The 10,980-nt window shown below is 41.0% G+C and overlaps 1 protein-coding gene across 30 annotated transcripts in view; it reads left to right on the top strand.

Annotated features, from left to right (window-relative positions):
* The window catches only part of Plekha5 (pleckstrin homology domain containing A5), a 184,414-nt gene that overhangs the window by 79,344 nt on the left and 94,090 nt on the right, over positions 1–10,980 (top strand). The gene's annotated exons all lie outside the window — the stretch shown is intronic.

A 10,980-nucleotide genomic window follows, 5' to 3' on the forward strand; every position in this document is an offset into this window, starting at 1 on the left:
CAGACTAGGGGCTGAAGAGATATCTCAGTGGCTAGGAACACTTCTCAGCTCCCACACGATAGCCCGCAACCTTGTATAACTGCAGTTCTGTGGCACCCAACATCCTCTTCTACCTCTGAAGAGACGAGGTGCACGTATGGTATACAGATATTCATGTAGGCAAAACAATGTGTGTAAAATTTAAAATAATAATAATGGAAATAAAACAGCTTAAGCCGGGTGAAGTGGTACATACTTGGAGGCCCAGCACTTATGAAGTAGAAGTTCACCTCAGTTCTATAATGAGTAAGATGGCAGCCTTTGCTACGCCTGTCTCCAAAACTTAAAGGGGGAAGTCATGCCAATATACTTCATATACCCCTATTTTTAAAATATGGTTAAATTGTTCTTAAGTTTTGGACTTTACATGGTTTGTTCAGAGGAGAATCCCCTCACATGGATTGTTCAGTCTCTACAGACTGTGTAACCTGAATACTCTGTATTGTTGGGGAACGTGTAACCTAGAGCAAGAGATAGCTCAGCAATTAAGAGCGCAGTCTGCGCGTCTAGAGGGCCAGAGTTTCCAGTGCACATGTTTTTCCTGTGTTTCCTACTTCCCTGCTTTAGTAGACTCTGATGCCTCTGGCTGCCCAGCACGCACACACACACACACACGCACGCACGCACACACACACACACACACGCACGCACACACACACACACACACACACACTCTTTTAGAATATCTGGTTTTAAGGGGAGAATTGTTTAAAATGAGAATTCAGAGACACTTCTCTGTCTGTGGTGTGACGCGCACTGTGCGGCTGTAGCTGATACTCTGCCGCTCTTGTGGCCCTGTCCTCCCTTCTGTCCTTCCTCTCTTCCTGTCCTCCCTTCTGTCCTTCCTCTCTTCCTGTCCTCCCTTCTGTCCTTCCTCTCTTCCTGTCCTCCCTTCTGTCCTTCCTCTCTTCCTGTCCTCCCTTCTGTCCTTCCTCTCTTCCTGTCCTCCCTTCTGTCCTTCCTCTCTTTGTTTGTTCTTCTAATAGCTCATCTTTAGTGACTGTTCAGTCTAGTGCTTATATAAAGCCACATGTGGCCAGGATTTATAATTAATATGTTAAAAGTTCTTAATTTCTGGGACAGCACATTTTTTTGTTAAGTGTTCTTGTAAAAAATTATTTTCGGGATTAACTCAGTTTTTTTCTACTACTATAAAAAATGAAACTGGAAGACTGAATTAGTTTGTGTTAGTTATTAGAGAAAATGCTAACTTAGACAGGTTAATAAGATTGATTTATTATCTGTGTCTAGCAGATAACGTGAGTCTGCACAGACTGTAATTCCTTCATTGCAAAATATCAGTACTCAGCAATGATAGTCAAACGACCCAATTAAAACGAGCAAAAGATTCGTTGAGGCGCTTTGCCAAAGGACATACACAGATGGCACACAAGTACATGAAAAATGCTCAGCACTTGTCCTTGGGGAACTTGAATTATGCAACACCAAGACCCCCACAGTATGCCTATTCAAGTGGCTACCTTCCACTCTGGGCTGGGTCAACTCCAGGTGGCCGGGAAGCAGAAAGAGAGAGGGAAAGCAGGAAAAGGCAAGTGGCCCAGCAAGGATTTATTCCTTCATGTAGGCCCCAACTCCTAGTTTCCATCAGCCTCCAGTGATGCACCAGTGATGAGTTCACCAGGGTCAATCAGTAGGACATTTGAGACCTACCCATCCAGTCCTTCACAGAAGCCCGCCAGCTGGCAACCAAGCCAGTGGGCACACTGAAAAACAGAGTCTCATAATATATGCAAGCTGGTCTCAAACTCTGATCCTGTTGCTGCAGCCTCCTGGTTCCAGCCTTTCACACATATGCCCCCAGGCTAAGCAAACGCTACATTTGTTTGTATTCTTTAGAGTTACAGAGAGATTCAGTCTGGTGTGTTTATGTTCATTTCCCAAATAGCAATCCCACAGCATTCCAGTCACCAAATACCTTTATATTTTATAAAAATCTTGGTAGAATTTATATATTAAAACATAAGCAAAACCTAATGTAGTGATTTTTTTTTTCTTTCACAACCTTAGGAATTATAGGGTGTTATTGCACATGTAAACAATTTGCACACACACGTACTCTGTTGCTGTCTACAACCAAATTTTGATTGAAATAGTGAACGTACAATTAATTCCTATCTAACTCTTAGGAAATTTGAAATGCTGTGTAACAAAAAGCCATTCCATTAATATTATACAAATAAGAGGTGTAGCCCTCTTTTTTAAACTTTATTGCGGTTCCTTAAAGCCTCACCTTTCCAACTCCCAACCCCAGGTGGGAGAGAGAAGGTTAGTGGGGAGAGGGGTCACAGACCCTTTAGGGTGGAAGGGTTCTTTTTGGGTTTATACCAGTCTCCATCAACAGCATGTGCAGCAAGCAGTCTCCTTCAAGCTGCTGGGTTGAAATATTTCTCTCCATCTGTCTCCCGGCCACCACGCCGTCCATCTCTGGTCTCTCCAAACTGCTGCTCTCCACATGCCACCACCTCAGGCCACACTTTCTCTTTCTGGGATCTCATATTTATATCCTCAGAGCCCTAGACCACGCCCCTCTCCATGCCCCAGGAAGCAGGCCATTACCAACTGTCAATGACCATGCCCCGCAATTATCTGCTGTGGACAAACTAAAGCCCAAACTAAAATCCCACAGTTGGGATTAAAACAAAAATATATTGACAAAAAAATACTGGGCTTTTAAAGAAACCAAAATTTCTATTACAAAGACAAGATAGAAAAATCGGTGTCAAAATACATTTGAATCAGACCCAGAAGAATGTGTGATTTTTTTTTTTTTAACATAAGCTTACCACTTTTTATTTCAGCAGCTGTCCTGTATAGTATCGAATCAAACATCTCTCAAAGGTGGGCTGGACAGTAGCAGATAAAAGTCTCTGCTTACCCTGCCACAGCATTCCGATGCCCGGCTTTGGGAGATAGCTGCCGGGTTGCTCTTATTTGAGACTAAATTTTTGCTTGGCAAGTAAGTCCTATAACCGAAGTGTTGCTTCTAGAAGAAAACCTGTTTTTGTGGACAAAAAAGAAGCATGTGAATGGGTTTTCCCCCTTCAGTTGTTTTGTGATGTCCAGCCAAGTGTGGTGATTCATGCCTATAATCCTAGAATGTGAAGGCCGAAGCAGGAGGCTCATTAGCCCAGTCTTGGCTACATAGGGAGTTCTAGAACATCTTAGGATGCATGAAGAGACCTTATCTTAAAGCAGGTAAAACAAAAGCATCTCTCAAATAGACTAGATTGGTCTGTTTCTAATGTTTGTGTTAGTCTATCTGTAGTTTATGCTCCTCAGAGCCAGTGTTAACTGAAGTTGCTGCTTAAATTAATATGCCTTAGTCCTTACTTGGTTGTTCTTTTACATCGAAAAATAAAAGTAAGACTTTGGAAATACGTAATTTTGAGTAGAAGTTCTAAATGACTCCTAAAGTTGATCTTCATTTTCAGATGTTGTATTTGGTTCACCCTGCTTCTGCTGTGTGAGAAGAGGTCTGTTACAGACTGTAATCAGTTACAGACTGATTACATCTTTCACCTTATTTTCTGTTATGCAGAACTTAACTTTTAGCATCTTCATACTTCTTTTATTGTTCATTTGTCAGTGTCACTGAATGCATTCAACTGTTTTTCATGCTATATTTCATTTCTTATTGATTCAGATGTTTTTATTACTTTATCATAGAATGTGATGGACTAGCCAGGTGTGGTGGTGCATGCATTTAATCCCAGCACTTGGGAGGCAGAGGCAAGTGGATCTCTGAGTTCGAGGCCAGCCTAGTCTACAAAGTGAGTTCCAGCACAAGCAGGGCTACACAAAGAAACCCTCTCTCTAAAAACAAAATAAAAGAATGTGATGGACCTCTCTTGGTACCCACCAGTTGCCCTCCATCTTTCTCCCAGTTGAAAAGGGTCCTGATTCCCTTCTCATGGCCTTTGAAAATGTGAGCTTCTTAGGTCCTAGAGCATAAATATTATCTTAGATAATTAATTTTCTGCCATTGCTAGTAACTGGTTTATGAAAAAGCTTGTTTAAGTTTAAATATAAAGTGATATGTCCTTTAAATAAAACATCCCCAGAGATGGGTATCATAGAGTTGCAATAAGCCCTTTTGTTTTTCCACTGCACTATTCTATAATAACACATCATTTTTCAAGATGTGTTATCATCTTGAAACACATCATTTTTCAAAATGGTTGACATGACATCCAAAATAAATAAAAATCAAGAGGAGAAAATTTTAATTCCTAGCTGAATGAGCTCTCCTTTAAAGCGCTCTCCAGAGTTGTCTCGTAGTGTTTGGTTCTTAGCAGCTGCACCACCTGAATGTGGCCATACCAAGTTGCAGGGAAGCCCAGACAGCTGAACTTGCAGTGGGATGCATTTTCCTAGAGGAGTCAAGTTGAACAGGAGAGGAAAATAAGCAGTAGGTAGTAAAGATGATCTCTACACCACTGCGGTTAGTAAAGCCTGGCCCTACTAACAGTTCATCAGTGACTGTTCTGGAAATCTAAATAGTAAAAAATACTGAGTCAAACTTGTCTCATTTCCTGTTCTGGTACGGTATGCTCTTACAGTCCTGAAGCAACTGAATAACTTGAGCCAAGGAATGCCAGGCCAGCCTGGGCTACATAGATCCCATTTTTGAAGCAAAGCATCATTTCCTTTCATATTCAATTCTTTCTGATTTTGTTGTTGCTGTTGTTGGAGATGGTGATGGTTTGTTTGGGTTTGGATTTTTAAGACAAACTATTACTGTGCAGCCTCAACTGAGCTCGAATTCATTGCAGGCCTCCTGACAGGCTCGTGAGTGCTGGGATCACAGGCATGAGGCACCATGCCCTCCTTTATCTGGGAGCAGGGGAGCCCACTGAGGTCCCAGCATAGTACTTAGAGAAATGATTCCTCTGCATCCTGTTTTGCAATAAGTGGAACTGCCACATGAAAAGAAAAAGGAAAATGTTTCTGAGGACATTAATGATAAACTCAAGCCGTCTTGTAACTTAAAATCTACCCAAGTTCTTTTCATCAAACCCCTCTCATTCGTAGGTGGCTAAGATTTACTTCCTACATTGTTTACCCACATGTGTTTGCTTGTTTGGTCTTCTATGTACTACACAAATGTTCTGCATCTAAGCTACACCCCCAACCTCTGGAATGCTTGAAACAGGGTCTTATAACATACCCCAGCTGGCCTCAGCCTCAAGATCTTCCTGCCCCACCCTTTTGAACCTGTATTTTTAAATTTTGACTTTTGTCCACCCATGTGCGTGTGTGTGGTGTGTGTGTGTGTGTAAGATGAGAATTTACTATGTTTTAAAAATTGTTGTTTTGAGAATTTTACACATGAATATAATGTATTTTAATTATACCATCTGTCATTCCTGCCTGTCCAGCTCCTCTTATAGTCTCTCTCCATCACTTTTTCTTCTTCTCGGCTCTTTTTAAAACTCACTGAGTCCAGAATACAGTTAGCACTGGCAGGGTGTGTGCTTTTTAGACCTCCTATGGGATTGTGCAGCCTGTCAGGAGCTACATCCAAAGAAAACTGATTTGTTTTCCCCCAAGAGCCACAGTTGCCAATAGCTCCAAAGTTAGGGCAGGATTCTGAGCCTCCCCTGACCCATGCTGCCTCCATCTTGTGCATGTAGCATTGGAGCTTATTTTCTCTTCTTCTTTCTGCTCATCCTTTATAGAATCCAAGATCAAATTTTATACTTATATTTTACTTAAATAGTTATCCATGACAATGTACATGTCTCATTTCTTTTTTATTTTTTTAATGCTCCCATGGGTCCTAAAAACATTCGTCTTTTACAGAAAAAAGAAAAACATTATCGTCTGTATTTATTAAACAAATGACAAATCTGTCATTAGTCAAGGAAATTAAATCCCAACCCAAGTTTGTCTGACTTTGAATTTAACTCTAGACAGCAGAATGTGTGCAGTATTTCTAGTAGACTTTCTCTTATCTTTTCAGTAAAAGAGAAATAAGTAATGAGTACAGATGAGGAGGAGCGCGTACAGATGAGGAACATGTACACATAAGAATGTGTACAGATGAGAGGTATGAACAGCTGAGAGTGTATGCAGATGAAGACTGTGAAGAGATGAGTGTGTACAAATGAGATGTGAAAAAGAACAAAAGTTGTTCCTTCAGTTCCAGAAATGAGTCCAGAAGTAAAGAAGCTAAGGCAGCTTCCTTGCATTCTAAATAAGTAGATAGCAAAGAAAGACACAATTTTCTTTTTCTTTCTTTTAGAGAAAATGCTCAGGCAAGGTCTTGTTCTGTTTTAGTTGCTGCCTCTTGGGTCATAGCTCTCCCTTTGATTTGTATATGGCTGGATAAGTGGATTAGAATTAGTCCAGTGTCCGTGAGTGCATACTGTTTATTATGCAGAAAAGTTTATTCTACCCCCAAATAGGTAGGCACCTTGAAATAGAAGTTTGTAGTTACTCTGACCAATTATAACATGAGTACAATCTCAGCTAGCAGCTTGGTGACAGCTCTGAGAAGATAGTATTTAAACAGGGCTTGAAAAATGTAAGTTGGTGAAGCACATGGCTTATAAACTAATTGAATTAGTTGTAACTTATCTCATGCAAAAAAGTAGAATTTAGAAAGGACTGGAAAAGGAAATAAAGAGAATTTTTGAAGAGTTTTAAGTCAGAGCCTTACTGAAGCAGCCTTAGAAAGGTCAGCTTGCTCATTACTGACCTGAGAACTGGACATTCTCAAATGCAGAGGCTCTGAATGCTGTTGGTAAGCAAGTATGCTTTAGTAACTACTGCTCCCTATGGAGGAAGGTCTCATGGTACAAAGGGCTTTCTCAGTATAATTGGTTCCTTTTTAAGCAGGTATTTATAGACTAATTGGATTCTTAAATCATTCATCTCTTCCAGTTACTTATTCCAGACGTTCGCTGTTTTGTGAGATTTTTATCTCTAAGGGAACACAAAAACATCTTTGAATATTTCCTGAATAGTAAATGGAAAGTCATTTTCCCCATCCCCCTTCATTCCTGATTTTTAAGACAGTCTCCACCTCCTGGGAGCTGAGATCACAGACTTGTACCACAAAGTCAAGCCCACTCTAATATTTTTCTCATCAGAAAGGTTTGTATTAAATGGCCTAGGAGCTGAAAATCAGGAACCAACCAATGAAACATCTTAAACTTAATGTTTTACAGGAATGTTATGAACTAGAAAAAGACTAGCAGGTGTGTTTCTTTCCCATTATAAGAACCTCTATTTTGAATGTTAATTATGAATAAATTGGCCCTACATTATGAATGGAATTGGTTTCAGATTGAAGTATTCAGAAATAATTCTCTTTTGCAGAGTTAATATTGAAGATCCAAATAGGTCAAGTAAGTCAGGGCAAAGGGGGCATTTCCAAGATAAATACCACTGAGAACTGAAATAATATTTAAGTACTGAAAAAAAAGACAGTATCACAGCTGGATCCTAGATCGTCTCATAGGCATGCCTTAGGTATGCTGAAATGTGTGTTGGTGTGAAAATCTTAGGAGAACCTCACTGAACTTTCTGTTTTGAGAGAGAGAGAGAGAGAGAGAGAGAGAGAGAGAGAGAGAGTGTGTGTGTGTGTGTGTGTGTGTGTGCCAATTTAATGTACATTGTGTTTTGGCTGCATATATGCATTATCTTTTTACCATGTGTGTGCCTGGTACCCACAGTGGCCAGAAGAGGTTGGATTCTCTGGAACTGGGCGTATAGATGGTTGTGAGCTCCGATGTGGGTGCTGTGAATCAAGCCCTGCTCCTTTGCTAGAGCAGTCAGTGTTCTTACCCACTGAGCCAACTGTAACCCTTCTCTTTGGTTTTTAAAAATGCTTTGTTTTTATTTGTATATGTCCACTCACTTTGAGGAGTTCATCCTCTCCTTCTGCCGTGGGCTTCAAGGATTAAAGTCGTGTCGTCCAGCCTACACGGCTTCAGGGATTAAAGTCGTCCAGCCTACACGGCAGTGGCCTTTCCCCACTGAGACATGTCCCTGCCCTCTTTAATGAAGCGTGGCTCCTGCCATATACTTTAGAGCCACATGAAAAGAAAATTGGGATTAGTTGAGATGTAGGATTCCCCACTGATTTGAAGTTGATTAGCTCCAACACTCTAGTGAGGTGTCTCTCTACACAGTTTCTCTTGGGTATTTTCCAGAAAATGTGATCTGTGCAGGTATTTGAGACCAGCTGGACAGAATTGCACAAGGCACATGAGAACTGCTTTATTGTTAATCATATTTTTCTTTAGGTAAATTATTTGTCTGTGATTGGGATGCTTCTGTAGGTGTGAAGTTTAGATTTTCCGCTGACATGTGTGCTCTCAGCACAATTATCCCTAACAGATTTCATCATAGTCGCTTAGCCTTCAGTTTGTTAAGCAGTTTCCACACATCCACAGGCATGAGCCATTTCCTCCTCTGGACTTTGCAGAGCAAGTTCTGTTTTAATGATTTGTTTATAGCCTGCTTTCTCTTATTAAACAAACTGTCAGTTTGGCCTGTTATGACCTTGCAAGGAGGGACCTTATCTTATTCTCCCTTTATCTCCCCGGGGCCCACAATTTCCCTGTGCTGAACAGTGAATAATGAGTGAAGAGCCCCAGAGAAACCTTACAGGCTCTGGTAACTCCATAAACCAAATGCTTGTCACTTCTTAATATCCCTGCTAATTCTCAAACTCTTTGAACAGATCTCTATTGATTCATTTTATTCTTTTCCTTGGTGCAATGCTGTGTAGAGCCATCATCCCACTTTAGGATTCTGCAAATACTATGCTAGGTTTTCATTTTAAAAGTTCTGCCTTCATATGGAGTCACATCTAAATCAGATAGGCTAGGATAATAGAAAACTTTTTTAGTAGATTACTTTGTTCATCTGGGTAGTTGATGTTTTTGTTTATGGTGGTTGTTTCCAGGTTTGTTGTTGTTGTTTGTTTACTTAAAGCAGGATAGGATGTCATGGTTTTTGTTGTGGTGGTTGTTGTTGGGTTTTTTGTTTGTTTGAGACAGGGTTTCTCTGTGCCACCTTGGCTGTCCTGGACTCACTCAGTAGACCAGGCTGGCCCAGAACTCACAGAAATCCACCTGCCTCTGCCTCCCTGAGTGCTGGGATTAAAGTTGTGCACCACCACCACCCAGCTGGATATCATGGCTTTATATCTGAAATCTTCTCTTGTGTTGATGTATTTGAACCCAGGTCCCTAAATGGTGGCACTCTTTGGAAAGCCCTGGAACCTTTAGGAGGTGGTCCTTTGACAGCTATGCTTTGTTCCTGGTTCCAGTTTAGCATTCCCTCTGCTCTCTGGTCTGCTGTGGTGTGATCAGCCTCTAATACATAGTCCTCCCTTGATGAAGTGAGCTGCTTGGGCATGACATCCCTGCAATGATGGGATGCAAATAACTGAAAACGAATCTGTCCTCCCTTAAGTTGACTTTGTCAGATACTGTGCCTGAACCATGCAAAAATAACCGATGGAGAAAATTGGTACCAGGGGAGCAAAGTTGCTGTAACTAAATCTGACAGTGTAATTATTAAGTTTTGAGAACTTGTGAATGAGATGAATGTGAAAGAGTTTGGAATAGCAGACTAGAGCATGCCTAGAATGCTTTCAGCAGAGCTAACTGGGCCTTTCTGGTGGGAGTTTGGAAAACCAGAACCCTAGAGATGCACAGTAAAGATTGTTCTCTGAGGTTTAAAAGGGAAAAATGAAGAGCTATAAGAAATTGGACTGGAAACCACTCCTGTTATAATCTAGTAAAGATCCTGTCTGTAGTTTTATGCATGTCCTGAAACCTTGAGAGAATATAAATTGAAAAATGAGGAGCTAATTAGTTGAATAAAGGACCCTTCAAACCAGTGTAGCATTCAGGCTGTACCATGTTAGTGCTACCTGCTTTTAGCCAAGTTCACAGTGAGATCAGGGGCTTTTAAAACACGGAGCAGAAATACGTGGAGAAACATGCAGTTTGGCCAGAAAAGTAGCTTATTTAAAGTTGCAGTCAAAGAAGCCATTAAAGAGAATCAAGTAGTATTAACAAGAAGGTTAAAGTGCCTTGGAGTTTCAGGAATTGAGGAATTCCCATTCCTGGTACCAAATTGTAAACATTTTCTAGAAAATCAGAACTAAAAGAAAAAGTGGGATAGGTGGAGGGGGAGAGGAAGGGAGAGAATGTGTACTACAGGGGATTTATTAGAGTGGCTTACATAATAGAAGGCGGGATAGCTATATAATGGCTACCTGCACATTGGAGAATCCCTAATGCTGAGTCCACATTGAAAAGCTGGCAAAGCTGGAGCCTGATGTCCATAGGTGATGGATAGCAACAGTGATCACACACTTAGGAAGACTAGAGCCTGCATATACCCTGGTTTCCTCCTCTTAATCATATCCATAGAATCTCCACCTATAGTCGTGGTGGATCTTTCTCCATCCCCACTTTCCCACATGCCAGTTCTTTTTAGAAATGCCCCCAAACATACCCAGGGTTGTGCTTCTGCAATACTAGACATCTCTCAGTGGAGTCATTCTGATAACTAAGTCCAGCAATCGCCAGGAGTCTCACTGTGTAGCCACAGCTAACCTTTACCTCTCTGTCCTAAATGTCGGGTTATAAACATACATCATCCCATTTGGCTTAATGAATTTAAGAAGGCTCCTCATTACAAAGCTGTCCTGATTGCGGAAGTCTTCATTAGTCTAATTGCCATGAGAAGATATTAAGCGTTTTAGCTGTGCCTTGGTGGTGCACACCTTTAATCCCAGCACTTGGGAGACAAAGACAGTTGGATCTCTGAGTTTGAGGACAGCCTGGTCTACAGAGGGAGAACAGCCAGGGCTATAGAAAGAGATCCTGTCTCAAAAGAAAAGAAAAGAGAAGAGAAGAGAAGAGAAGAGAAGAGAAGAGAAGAGAAGAGAAG

This window comes from Meriones unguiculatus, chromosome 5 (assembly GCF_030254825.1).
Source record: "Meriones unguiculatus strain TT.TT164.6M chromosome 5, Bangor_MerUng_6.1, whole genome shotgun sequence".
Taxonomy (NCBI): domain Eukaryota; kingdom Metazoa; phylum Chordata; class Mammalia; order Rodentia; family Muridae; genus Meriones; species Meriones unguiculatus.